This window comes from Staurois parvus, unplaced genomic scaffold (genome assembly GCF_062004578.1).
Source record: "Staurois parvus isolate SC_StPar_1 unplaced genomic scaffold, SC_StPar_1.0 ptg000025l, whole genome shotgun sequence".
NCBI lineage: Eukaryota > Metazoa > Chordata > Amphibia > Anura > Ranidae > Staurois > Staurois parvus.
The window spans coordinates 11,119,663-11,129,234 of NW_028317821.1; the positions used below are offsets into that span (position 1 = coordinate 11,119,663).

Consider the following 9,572-nt stretch of genomic DNA (forward strand, 5'->3'; position numbering starts at 1 on the left):
GTAAAGGAAACTCAAGCTATGAAAAAACCAGAAACAAAAAGTAACCCACGAGGTGACCAGTGCTTCCGACCTCACGTCCGAAAGCAGGCAGCCGTGGTGGGTTTCTGTAGTGTAGTGGTTATCACGTTCGCCTAACACGCGAAAGGTCCCCGGTTCGAAACCGGGCAGAAACACAATGCACCTCGTTTGTGCTTTTAGCCACAGTCTACGCCGCTTTCCGCTGCTTTTTTCACCCATTGTACTTTAGCATAGACTTTCAGGTTGGAAGACACGAAGAAAATCCCAAGATTAGGTTTCTGTAGTGTAGTGGTTATCACGTTTGCCTTACACGCGAAAGGTCCCCGGTTCGAAACCGGGCAGAAACACAATGCACCTCGCTTGTGCTTTTAGCCACAGTCTACGCCGCTTTCCTCTGCTTTTTTCACCCATTGTACTTTAGCATAGACCTACAGCTTGGAAGACACAAAAACTAGCAAGAATGGGTTTCTGTAGTGTAGTGGTTATCACATTCGCCTCACACGCGAAAGGTCCCCGGTTCGAAACCAGGCAGAAACAATGCTTACCTTTAACTTTTTCCCGCATAGGTTGACTCAACACTTGTCCCACGCCTTTCCCGTGTAACAGCCGTACGTGAAATTTGCACATCTCCGTCAGAGTTTCCGTGCATTCCCCACAATGTCAGTTCTTCATCTCCTGGAGTGTGAGTTGACAAGGAGTACTTGAAAACCCTTGCTTGAAGCTTTTAGGTGAGCTGGTTATCTTGTCCCACACAGGGAAATTTTCACTGCAGACCCTATGTGAGTTGAGCAGCAAAACCTGCTGCCTATTGCTCTAAGTGTTTAGATATACTTACTTTCTGGACCCAAAGGCAATGGGAATGTGGACTTTGGCTCTCCTGCCTAGTCAGCTGACCTGGAAAACCTGAAGACCATTGGTGTATATCTTCAGCTGAGCTGTTGAGAAACAGGTGTAGAAAAGCTAGAGCTGACGTATATGACTCACAGTTTCTTGGCAGTAGCGGCTGTTTTGAGAATGTTTTAATCTGCAAGGAAGGTAAAGGAAACTCAAGCTATGAAAAAACCAGAAACAAAAAGTAACCCACGAGGTGACCAGTGCTTCCGACCTCACGTCCGAAAGCAGGCAGCCGTGGTGGGTTTCTGTAGTGTAGTGGTTATCACGTTCGCCTAACACGCGAAAGGTCCCCGGTTCGAAACCGGGCAGAAACACAATGCACCTCATTTGTTCTTTTAGCCACAGTCTGCGCCGCTTTCCGCTACTTTTTTCACCCATTGTACTTTAGCATAGACTTTCAGGTTGGAAGACACGAAAAAAATCCCAAGATTAGGTGTCTGTAGTGTAGTGGTTATCACGTTCGCCTTACACGCGAAAGGTCCCCGGTTCGAAACCGGGCAGAAACACAATGCACCTCGTTTGTGCTTTTAGCCACAGTCTACGCCGCTTTCCTCTGCTTTTTTCACCCATTGTACTTTAGCATAGACCTACAGCTTGGAAGACACAAAAACTAGCAAGAAAGGGTTTCTGTAGTGTAGTGGTTATCACGTTCGCCTCACACGCGAAAGGTCCCCGGTTCGAAACCGGGCAGAAACAATGCTTACCTTTAACTTTTTCCCGCATAGGTTGACTCAACACTTGTCCCACGCCTTTCCCGTGTAACAGCCGTACGTGAAATTTGCACATCTCCGTCAGAGTTTCCGTGCATTCCCCACAATGTCAGTTCTTCATCTCCTGGAGTGTGAGTTGACAAGGAGTACTTGAAAACCCTTGCTTGAAGCTTTTAGGTGAGCTGGTTATCTTGTCCCACACAGGGAAATTTTCACTGCAGACCCTATGTGAGTTGAGCAGCAAAACCTGCTGCCTATTGCTCTAAGTGTTTAGATATACTTACTTTCTGGACCCAAAGGCAATGGGAATGTGGACTTTGGCTCTCCTGCCTAGTCAGCTGACCTGGAAAACCTGAAGACCATTGGTGTATATCTTCAGCTGAGCTGTTGAGAAACAGGTGTAGAAAAGCTAGAGCTGACGTATATGACTCACAGTTTCTTGGCAGTAGCGGCTGTTTTGAGAATGTTTTAATCTGCAAGGAAGGTAAAGGAAACTCAAGCTATGAAAAAGCCAGAAACAAAAAGTAACCCACGAGGTGACCAGTGCTTCCGACCTCACGTCCGAAAGCAGGCAGCCGTGGTGGGTTTCTGTAGTGTAGTGGTTATCACGTTCGCCTAACACGCGAAAGGTCCCCGGTTCGAAACCGGGCAGAAACACAATGCACCTCGTTTGTGCTTTTAGCCACAGTCTACGCCGCTTTCCGCTGCTTTTTTCACCCATTGTACTTTAGCATAGACTTTCAGGTTGGAAGACACAAAAAAAATCCCAAGATTAGGTTTCTGTAGTGTAGTGGTTGTCACGTTCGCCTTACACGCGAAAGGTCCCCAGTTCGAAACCGGGCAGAAACACAATGCACCTCATTTGTGCTTTTAGCCACAGTCTACGCCACTTTCCTCTGCTTTTTTCACCCATTGTACTTTAGCATAGACCTACAGCTTGGAAGACACAAAAACTAGCAAGAATGGGTTTCTGTAGTGTAGTGGTTATCACGTTCGCCTCACACGCGAAAGGTCCCCGGTTCGAAACCGGGCAGAAACAATGCTTACCTTTAACTTTTTCCCGCATAGGTTGACTCAACACTTGTCCCACGCCTTTCCCGTGTAACAGCCGTACGTGAAATTTGCACATCTCCGTCAGAGTTTCCGTGCATTCCCCACAATGTCAGTTCTTCATCTCCTGGAGTGTGAGTTGACAAGGAGTACTTGAAAACCCTTGCTTGAAGCTTTTAGGTGAGCTGGTTATCTTGTCCCACACAGGGAAATTTTCACTGCAGACCCTATGTGAGTTGAGCAGCAAAACCTGCTGCCTATTGCTCTAAGTGTTTAGATATACTTACTTTCTGGACCCAAAGGCAATGGGAATGTGTACTTTGGCTCTCCTGCCTAGTCAGCTGACCTGGAAAACCTGAAGACCATTGGTGTATATCTTCAGCTGAGCTGTTGAGAAACAGGTGTAGAAAAGCTAGAGCTGACGTATATGACTCACAGTTTCTTGGCAGTAGCGGCTGTTTTGAGAATGTTTTAATCTGCAAGGAAGGTAAAGGAAACTCAAGCTATGAAAAAACCAGAAACAAAAAGTAACCCACGAGGTGACCAGTGCTTCCGACCTCACGTCCGAAAGCAGGCAGCCGTGGTGGGTTTCTGTAGTGTAGTGGTTATCACGTTCGCCTAACACGCGAAAGGTCCCCGGTTCGAAACCGGGCAGAAACACAATGCACCTCGTTTGTGCTTTTAGCCACAGTCTACGCCGCTTTCCGCTGCTTTTTTCACCCATTGTACTTTAGCATAGACTTTCAGGTTGGAAGACACAAAAAAAATCCCAAGATTAGGTTTCTGTAGTGTAGTGGTTGTCACGTTCGCCTTACACGCGAAAGGTCCCCAGTTCGAAACCGGGCAGAAACACAATGCACCTCATTTGTGCTTTTAGCCACAGTCTACGCCACTTTCCTCTGCTTTTTTCACCCATTGTACTTTAGCATAGACCTACAGCTTGGAAGACACAAAAACTAGCAAGAATGGGTTTCTGTAGTGTAGTGGTTATCACGTTCGCCTCACACGCGAAAGGTCCCCGGTTCTAAACCGGGCAGAAACAATGCTTACCTTTAACTTTTTCCTGCATAGGTTGACTCAACACTTGTCCCACGCCTTTCCCGTGTAACAGCCGTACGTGAAATTTGCACATCTCCGTCAGAGTTTCCGTGCATTCCCCACAATGTCAGTTCTTCATCTCCTGGAGTGTGAGTTGACAAGGAGTACTTGAAAACCCGTGCTTGAAGCTTTTAGGTGAGCTGGTTATCTTGTCCCACACAGGGAAATTTTCACTGCAGACCCTATGTGAGTTGAGCAGCAAAACCTGCTGCCTATTGCTCTAAGTGTTTAGATATACTTACTTTCTGGACCCAAAGGCAATGGGAATGTGGACTTTGGCTCTCCTGCCTAGTCAGCTGACCTGGAAAACCTGAAGACCATTGGTGTATATCTTCAGCTGAGCTGTTGAGAAACAGGTGTAGAAAAGCTAGAGCTGACGTATATGACTCACAGTTTCTTGGCAGTAGCGGCTGTTTTGAGAATGTTTTAATCTGCAAGGAAGGTAAAGGAAACTCAAGCTATGAAAAAACCAGAAACAAAAAGTAACCCACGAGGTGACCAGTGCTTCCGACCTCACGTCCGAAAGCAGGCAGCCGTGGTGGGTTTCTGTAGTGTAGTGGTTATCACGTTCGCCTAACACGCGAAAGGTCCCCGGTTCGAAACCGGGCAGAAACACAATGCACCTCATTTGTTCTTTTAGCCACAGTCTGCGCCGCTTTCCGCTACTTTTTTCACCCATTGTACTTTAGCATAGACTTTCAGGTTGGAAGACACGAAAAAAATCCCAAGATTAGGTGTCTGTAGTGTAGTGGTTATCACGTTCGCCTTACACGCGAAAGGTCCCCGGTTCGAAACCGGGCAGAAACACAATGCACCTCGTTTGTGCTTTTAGCCACAGTCTACGCCGCTTTCCTCTGCTTTTTTCACCCATTGTACTTTAGCATAGACCTACAGCTTGGAAGACACAAAAACTAGCAAGAAAGGGTTTCTGTAGTGTAGTGGTTATCACGTTCGCCTCACACGCGAAAGGTCCCCGGTTCGAAACCGGGCAGAAACAATGCTTACCTTTAACTTTTTCCCGCATAGGTTGACTCAACACTTGTCCCACGCCTTTCCCGTGTAACAGCCGTACGTGAAATTTGCACATCTCCGTCAGAGTTTCCGTGCATTCCCCACAATGTCAGTTCTTCATCTCCTGGAGTGTGAGTTGACAAGGAGTACTTGAAAACCCTTGCTTGAAGCTTTTAGGTGAGCTGGTTATCTTGTCCCACACAGGGAAATTTTCACTGCAGACCCTATGTGAGTTGAGCAGCAAAACCTGCTGCCTATTGCTCTAAGTGTTTAGATATACTTACTTTCTGGACCCAAAGGCAATGGGAATGTGGACTTTGGCTCTCCTGCCTAGTCAGCTGACCTGGAAAACCTGAAGACCATTGGTGTATATCTTCAGCTGAGCTGTTGAGAAACAGGTGTAGAAAAGCTAGAGCTGACGTATATGACTCACAGTTTCTTGGCAGTAGCGGCTGTTTTGAGAATGTTTTAATCTGCAAGGAAGGTAAAGGAAACTCAAGCTATGAAAAAGCCAGAAACAAAAAGTAACCCACGAGGTGACCAGTGCTTCCGACCTCACGTCCGAAAGCAGGCAGCCGTGGTGGGTTTCTGTAGTGTAGTGGTTATCACGTTCGCCTAACACGCGAAAGGTCCCCGGTTCGAAACCGGGCAGAAACACAATGCACCTCGTTTGTGCTTTTAGCCACAGTCTACGCCGCTTTCCGCTGCTTTTTTCACCCATTGTACTTTAGCATAGACTTTCAGGTTGGAAGACACAAAAAAAATCCCAAGATTAGGTTTCTGTAGTGTAGTGGTTGTCACGTTCGCCTTACACGCGAAAGGTCCCCAGTTCGAAACCGGGCAGAAACACAATGCACCTCATTTGTGCTTTTAGCCACAGTCTACGCCACTTTCCTCTGCTTTTTTCACCCATTGTACTTTAGCATAGACCTACAGCTTGGAAGACACAAAAACTAGCAAGAATGGGTTTCTGTAGTGTAGTGGTTATCACGTTCGCCTCACACGCGAAAGGTCCCCGGTTCGAAACCGGGCAGAAACAATGCTTACCTTTAACTTTTTCCCGCATAGGTTGACTCAACACTTGTCCCACGCCTTTCCCGTGTAACAGCCGTACGTGAAATTTGCACATCTCCGTCAGAGTTTCCGTGCATTCCCCACAATGTCAGTTCTTCATCTCCTGGAGTGTGAGTTGACAAGGAGTACTTGAAAACCCTTGCTTGAAGCTTTTAGGTGAGCTGGTTATCTTGTCCCACACAGGGAAATTTTCACTGCAGACCCTATGTGAGTTGAGCAGCAAAACCTGCTGCCTATTGCTCTAAGTGTTTAGATATACTTACTTTCTGGACCCAAAGGCAATGGGAATGTGTACTTTGGCTCTCCTGCCTAGTCAGCTGACCTGGAAAACCTGAAGACCATTGGTGTATATCTTCAGCTGAGCTGTTGAGAAACAGGTGTAGAAAAGCTAGAGCTGACGTATATGACTCACAGTTTCTTGGCAGTAGCGGCTGTTTTGAGAATGTTTTAATCTGCAAGGAAGGTAAAGGAAACTCAAGCTATGAAAAAACCAGAAACAAAAAGTAACCCACGAGGTGACCAGTGCTTCCGACCTCACGTCCGAAAGCAGGCAGCCGTGGTGGGTTTCTGTAGTGTAGTGGTTATCACGTTCGCCTAACACGCGAAAGGTCCCCGGTTCGAAACCGGGCAGAAACACAATGCACCTCGTTTGTGCTTTTAGCCACAGTCTACGCCGCTTTCCGCTGCTTTTTTCACCCATTGTACTTTAGCATAGACTTTCAGGTTGGAAGACACAAAAAAAATCCCAAGATTAGGTTTCTGTAGTGTAGTGGTTGTCACGTTCGCCTTACACGCGAAAGGTCCCCAGTTCGAAACCGGGCAGAAACACAATGCACCTCATTTGTGCTTTTAGCCACAGTCTACGCCACTTTCCTCTGCTTTTTTCACCCATTGTACTTTAGCATAGACCTACAGCTTGGAAGACACAAAAACTAGCAAGAATGGGTTTCTGTAGTGTAGTGGTTATCACGTTCGCCTCACACGCGAAAGGTCCCCGGTTCTAAACCGGGCAGAAACAATGCTTACCTTTAACTTTTTCCTGCATAGGTTGACTCAACACTTGTCCCACGCCTTTCCCGTGTAACAGCCGTACGTGAAATTTGCACATCTCCGTCAGAGTTTCCGTGCATTCCCCACAATGTCAGTTCTTCATCTCCTGGAGTGTGAGTTGACAAGGAGTACTTGAAAACCCGTGCTTGAAGCTTTTAGGTGAGCTGGTTATCTTGTCCCACACAGGGAAATTTTCACTGCAGACCCTATGTGAGTTGAGCAGCAAAACCTGCTGCCTATTGCTCTAAGTGTTTAGATATACTTACTTTCTGGACCCAAAGGCAATGGGAATGTGGACTTTGGCTCTCCTGCCTAGTCAGCTGACCTGGAAAACCTGAAGACCATTGGTGTATATCTTCAGCTGAGCTGTTGAGAAACAGGTGTAGAAAAGCTAGAGCTGACGTATATGACTCACAGTTTCTTGGCAGTAGCGGCTGTTTTGAGAATGTTTTAATCTGCAAGGAAGGTAAAGGAAACTCAAGCTATGAAAAAACCAGAAACAAAAAGTAACCCACGAGGTGACCAGTGCTTCCGACCTCACGTCCGAAAGCAGGCAGCCGTGGTGGGTTTCTGTAGTGTAGTGGTTATCACGTTCGCCTAACACGCGAAAGGTCCCCGGTTCGAAACCGGGCAGAAACACAATGCACCTCGTTTGTGCTTTTAGCCACAGTCTAAGCCGCTTTCCGCTGCTTTTTTCACCCATTGTACTTTAGCATAGACTTTCAGGTTGGAAGACACAAAAAAAATCCCAAGATTAGGTTTCTGTAGTGTAGTGGTTGTCACGTTCGCCTTACACGCGAAAGGTCCCCAGTTCGAAACCGGGCAGAAACACAATGCACCTCATTTGTGCTTTTAGCCACAGTCTACGCCACTTTCCTCTGCTTTTTTCACCCATTGTACTTTAGCATAGACCTACAGCTTGGAAGACACAAAAACTAGCAAGAATGGGTTTCTGTAGTGTAGTGGTTATCACGTTCGCCTCACACGCGAAAGGTCCCCGGTTCTAAACCGGGCAGAAACAATGCTTACCTTTAACTTTTTCCTGCATAGGTTGACTCAACACTTGTCCCACGCCTTTCCCGTGTAACAGCCATACGTGAAATTGCACATCTCCGTCAGAGTTTCCGTGCATTCCCCACAATGTCAGTTCTTCATCTCCTGGAGTGTGAGTTGACAAGGAGTACTTGAAAACCCTTGCTTGAAGCTTTTAGGTGAGCTGGTTATCTTGTCCCACACAGGGAAATTTTCACTGCAGACCCTATGTGAGTTGAGCAGCAAAACCTGCTGCCTATTGCTCTAAGTGTTTAGATATACTTACTTTCTGGACCCAAAGGCAATGGGAATGTGTACTTTGGCTCTCCTGCCTAGTCAGTTGACCTGGAAAACCTGAAGACCATTGGTGTATATCTTCAGCTGAGCTGTTGAGAAACAGGTGTAGAAAAGCTAGAGCTGACGTATATGACTCACAGTTTCTTGGCAGTAGCAGCTGTTTTGAGAATGTTTTAATCTGCAAGGAAGGTAAAGGAAACTCAAGCTATGAAAAAACCAGAAACAAAAAGTAACCCACGAGGTGACCAGTGCTTCCGACCTCACGTCCGAAAGCAGGCAGCCGTGGTGGGTTTCTGTAGTGTAGTGGTTATCACGTTCGCCTAACACGCGAAAGGTCCCCGGTTCGAAACCGGGCAGAAACACAATGCACCTCGTTTGTGCTTTTAGCCACAGTCTACGCCGCTTTCCGCTGCTTTTTTCACCCATTGTACTTTAGCATAGACTTTCAGGTTGGAAGACACGAAGAAAATCCCAAGATTAGGTTTCTGTAGTGTAGTGGTTATCACGTTTGCCTTACACGCGAAAGGTCCCCGGTTCGAAACCGGGCAGAAACACAATGCACCTCGCTTGTGCTTTTAGCCACAGTCTACGCCGCTTTCCTCTGCTTTTTTCACCCATTGTACTTTAGCATAGACCTACAGCTTGGAAGACACAAAAACTAGCAAGAATGGGTTTCTGTAGTGTAGTGGTTATCACATTCGCCTCACACGCGAAAGGTCCCCGGTTCGAAACCAGGCAGAAACAATGCTTACCTTTAACTTTTTCCCGCATAGGTTGACTCAACACTTGTCCCACGCCTTTCCCGTGTAACAGCCGTACGTGAAATTTGCACATCTCCGTCAGAGTTTCCGTGCATTCCCCACAATGTCAGTTCTTCATCTCCTGGAGTGTGAGTTGACAAGGAGTACTTGAAAACCCTTGCTTGAAGCTTTTAGGTGAGCTGGTTATCTTGTCCCACACAGGGAAATTTTCACTGCAGACCCTATGTGAGTTGAGCAGCAAAACCTGCTGCCTATTGCTCTAAGTGTTTAGATATACTTACTTTCTGGACCCAAAGGCAATGGGAATGTGGACTTTGGCTCTCCTGCCTAGTCAGCTGACCTGGAAAACCTGAAGACCATTGGTGTATATCTTCAGCTGAGCTGTTGAGAAACAGGTGTAGAAAAGCTAGAGCTGACGTATATGACTCACAGTTTCTTGGCAGTAGCGGCTGTTTTGAGAATGTTTTAATCTGCAAGGAAGGTAAAGGAAACTCAAGCTATGAAAAAACCAGAAACAAAAAGTAACCCACGAGGTGACCAGTGCTTCCGACCTCACGTCCGAAAGCAGGCAGCCGTG

The 9,572-nt window shown here is 46.7% G+C and overlaps 27 non-coding genes across 27 annotated transcripts; all 27 read left to right on the forward strand.

Annotated features, from left to right (window-relative positions):
- The first annotated feature begins 100 nt into the window (after positions 1 to 100).
- TRNAV-AAC (transfer RNA valine (anticodon AAC)) lies at positions 101 to 173 on the forward strand. The gene has a single exon. It is a non-coding gene; the product is annotated as a tRNA-Val (tRNA).
- Positions 174 to 292: 119 nt separating this feature from the next.
- TRNAV-UAC (transfer RNA valine (anticodon UAC)) lies at positions 293 to 365 on the forward strand. Its single transcript has one exon. It is a non-coding gene; the product is annotated as a tRNA-Val (tRNA).
- Positions 366 to 482: 117 nt separating this feature from the next.
- On the forward strand, positions 483 to 555 carry TRNAV-CAC (transfer RNA valine (anticodon CAC)). The gene has a single exon. It is a non-coding gene; the product is annotated as a tRNA-Val (tRNA).
- Positions 556 to 1,153: 598 nt separating this feature from the next.
- Positions 1,154 to 1,226, forward strand: TRNAV-AAC (transfer RNA valine (anticodon AAC)). The gene has a single exon. It is a non-coding gene; the product is annotated as a tRNA-Val (tRNA).
- A 119-nt stretch (positions 1,227 to 1,345) lies between these two features.
- TRNAV-UAC (transfer RNA valine (anticodon UAC)) lies at positions 1,346 to 1,418 on the forward strand. The gene has a single exon. It is a non-coding gene; the product is annotated as a tRNA-Val (tRNA).
- Positions 1,419 to 1,535: 117 nt separating this feature from the next.
- TRNAV-CAC (transfer RNA valine (anticodon CAC)) lies at positions 1,536 to 1,608 on the forward strand. The gene has a single exon. It is a non-coding gene; the product is annotated as a tRNA-Val (tRNA).
- A 598-nt stretch (positions 1,609 to 2,206) lies between these two features.
- TRNAV-AAC (transfer RNA valine (anticodon AAC)) lies at positions 2,207 to 2,279 on the forward strand. The gene has a single exon. It is a non-coding gene; the product is annotated as a tRNA-Val (tRNA).
- Positions 2,280 to 2,398: 119 nt separating this feature from the next.
- Positions 2,399 to 2,471, forward strand: TRNAV-UAC (transfer RNA valine (anticodon UAC)). Its single transcript has one exon. It is a non-coding gene; the product is annotated as a tRNA-Val (tRNA).
- Positions 2,472 to 2,588: 117 nt separating this feature from the next.
- On the forward strand, positions 2,589 to 2,661 carry TRNAV-CAC (transfer RNA valine (anticodon CAC)). Its single transcript has one exon. It is a non-coding gene; the product is annotated as a tRNA-Val (tRNA).
- A 598-nt stretch (positions 2,662 to 3,259) lies between these two features.
- Positions 3,260 to 3,332, forward strand: TRNAV-AAC (transfer RNA valine (anticodon AAC)). The gene has a single exon. It is a non-coding gene; the product is annotated as a tRNA-Val (tRNA).
- Positions 3,333 to 3,451: 119 nt separating this feature from the next.
- On the forward strand, positions 3,452 to 3,524 carry TRNAV-UAC (transfer RNA valine (anticodon UAC)). Its single transcript has one exon. It is a non-coding gene; the product is annotated as a tRNA-Val (tRNA).
- A 117-nt stretch (positions 3,525 to 3,641) lies between these two features.
- Positions 3,642 to 3,714, forward strand: TRNAV-CAC (transfer RNA valine (anticodon CAC)). Its single transcript has one exon. It is a non-coding gene; the product is annotated as a tRNA-Val (tRNA).
- A 598-nt stretch (positions 3,715 to 4,312) lies between these two features.
- On the forward strand, positions 4,313 to 4,385 carry TRNAV-AAC (transfer RNA valine (anticodon AAC)). The gene has a single exon. It is a non-coding gene; the product is annotated as a tRNA-Val (tRNA).
- A 119-nt stretch (positions 4,386 to 4,504) lies between these two features.
- TRNAV-UAC (transfer RNA valine (anticodon UAC)) lies at positions 4,505 to 4,577 on the forward strand. Its single transcript has one exon. It is a non-coding gene; the product is annotated as a tRNA-Val (tRNA).
- Positions 4,578 to 4,694: 117 nt separating this feature from the next.
- Positions 4,695 to 4,767, forward strand: TRNAV-CAC (transfer RNA valine (anticodon CAC)). The gene has a single exon. It is a non-coding gene; the product is annotated as a tRNA-Val (tRNA).
- Positions 4,768 to 5,365: 598 nt separating this feature from the next.
- On the forward strand, positions 5,366 to 5,438 carry TRNAV-AAC (transfer RNA valine (anticodon AAC)). Its single transcript has one exon. It is a non-coding gene; the product is annotated as a tRNA-Val (tRNA).
- A 119-nt stretch (positions 5,439 to 5,557) lies between these two features.
- Positions 5,558 to 5,630, forward strand: TRNAV-UAC (transfer RNA valine (anticodon UAC)). Its single transcript has one exon. It is a non-coding gene; the product is annotated as a tRNA-Val (tRNA).
- Positions 5,631 to 5,747: 117 nt separating this feature from the next.
- On the forward strand, positions 5,748 to 5,820 carry TRNAV-CAC (transfer RNA valine (anticodon CAC)). The gene has a single exon. It is a non-coding gene; the product is annotated as a tRNA-Val (tRNA).
- A 598-nt stretch (positions 5,821 to 6,418) lies between these two features.
- Positions 6,419 to 6,491, forward strand: TRNAV-AAC (transfer RNA valine (anticodon AAC)). The gene has a single exon. It is a non-coding gene; the product is annotated as a tRNA-Val (tRNA).
- Positions 6,492 to 6,610: 119 nt separating this feature from the next.
- Positions 6,611 to 6,683, forward strand: TRNAV-UAC (transfer RNA valine (anticodon UAC)). Its single transcript has one exon. It is a non-coding gene; the product is annotated as a tRNA-Val (tRNA).
- Positions 6,684 to 6,800: 117 nt separating this feature from the next.
- TRNAV-CAC (transfer RNA valine (anticodon CAC)) lies at positions 6,801 to 6,873 on the forward strand. Its single transcript has one exon. It is a non-coding gene; the product is annotated as a tRNA-Val (tRNA).
- A 598-nt stretch (positions 6,874 to 7,471) lies between these two features.
- Positions 7,472 to 7,544, forward strand: TRNAV-AAC (transfer RNA valine (anticodon AAC)). Its single transcript has one exon. It is a non-coding gene; the product is annotated as a tRNA-Val (tRNA).
- A 119-nt stretch (positions 7,545 to 7,663) lies between these two features.
- Positions 7,664 to 7,736, forward strand: TRNAV-UAC (transfer RNA valine (anticodon UAC)). Its single transcript has one exon. It is a non-coding gene; the product is annotated as a tRNA-Val (tRNA).
- A 117-nt stretch (positions 7,737 to 7,853) lies between these two features.
- On the forward strand, positions 7,854 to 7,926 carry TRNAV-CAC (transfer RNA valine (anticodon CAC)). Its single transcript has one exon. It is a non-coding gene; the product is annotated as a tRNA-Val (tRNA).
- Positions 7,927 to 8,523: 597 nt separating this feature from the next.
- Positions 8,524 to 8,596, forward strand: TRNAV-AAC (transfer RNA valine (anticodon AAC)). Its single transcript has one exon. It is a non-coding gene; the product is annotated as a tRNA-Val (tRNA).
- Positions 8,597 to 8,715: 119 nt separating this feature from the next.
- TRNAV-UAC (transfer RNA valine (anticodon UAC)) lies at positions 8,716 to 8,788 on the forward strand. Its single transcript has one exon. It is a non-coding gene; the product is annotated as a tRNA-Val (tRNA).
- A 117-nt stretch (positions 8,789 to 8,905) lies between these two features.
- Positions 8,906 to 8,978, forward strand: TRNAV-CAC (transfer RNA valine (anticodon CAC)). Its single transcript has one exon. It is a non-coding gene; the product is annotated as a tRNA-Val (tRNA).
- The last annotated feature ends 594 nt before the right edge of the window (positions 8,979 to 9,572 follow it).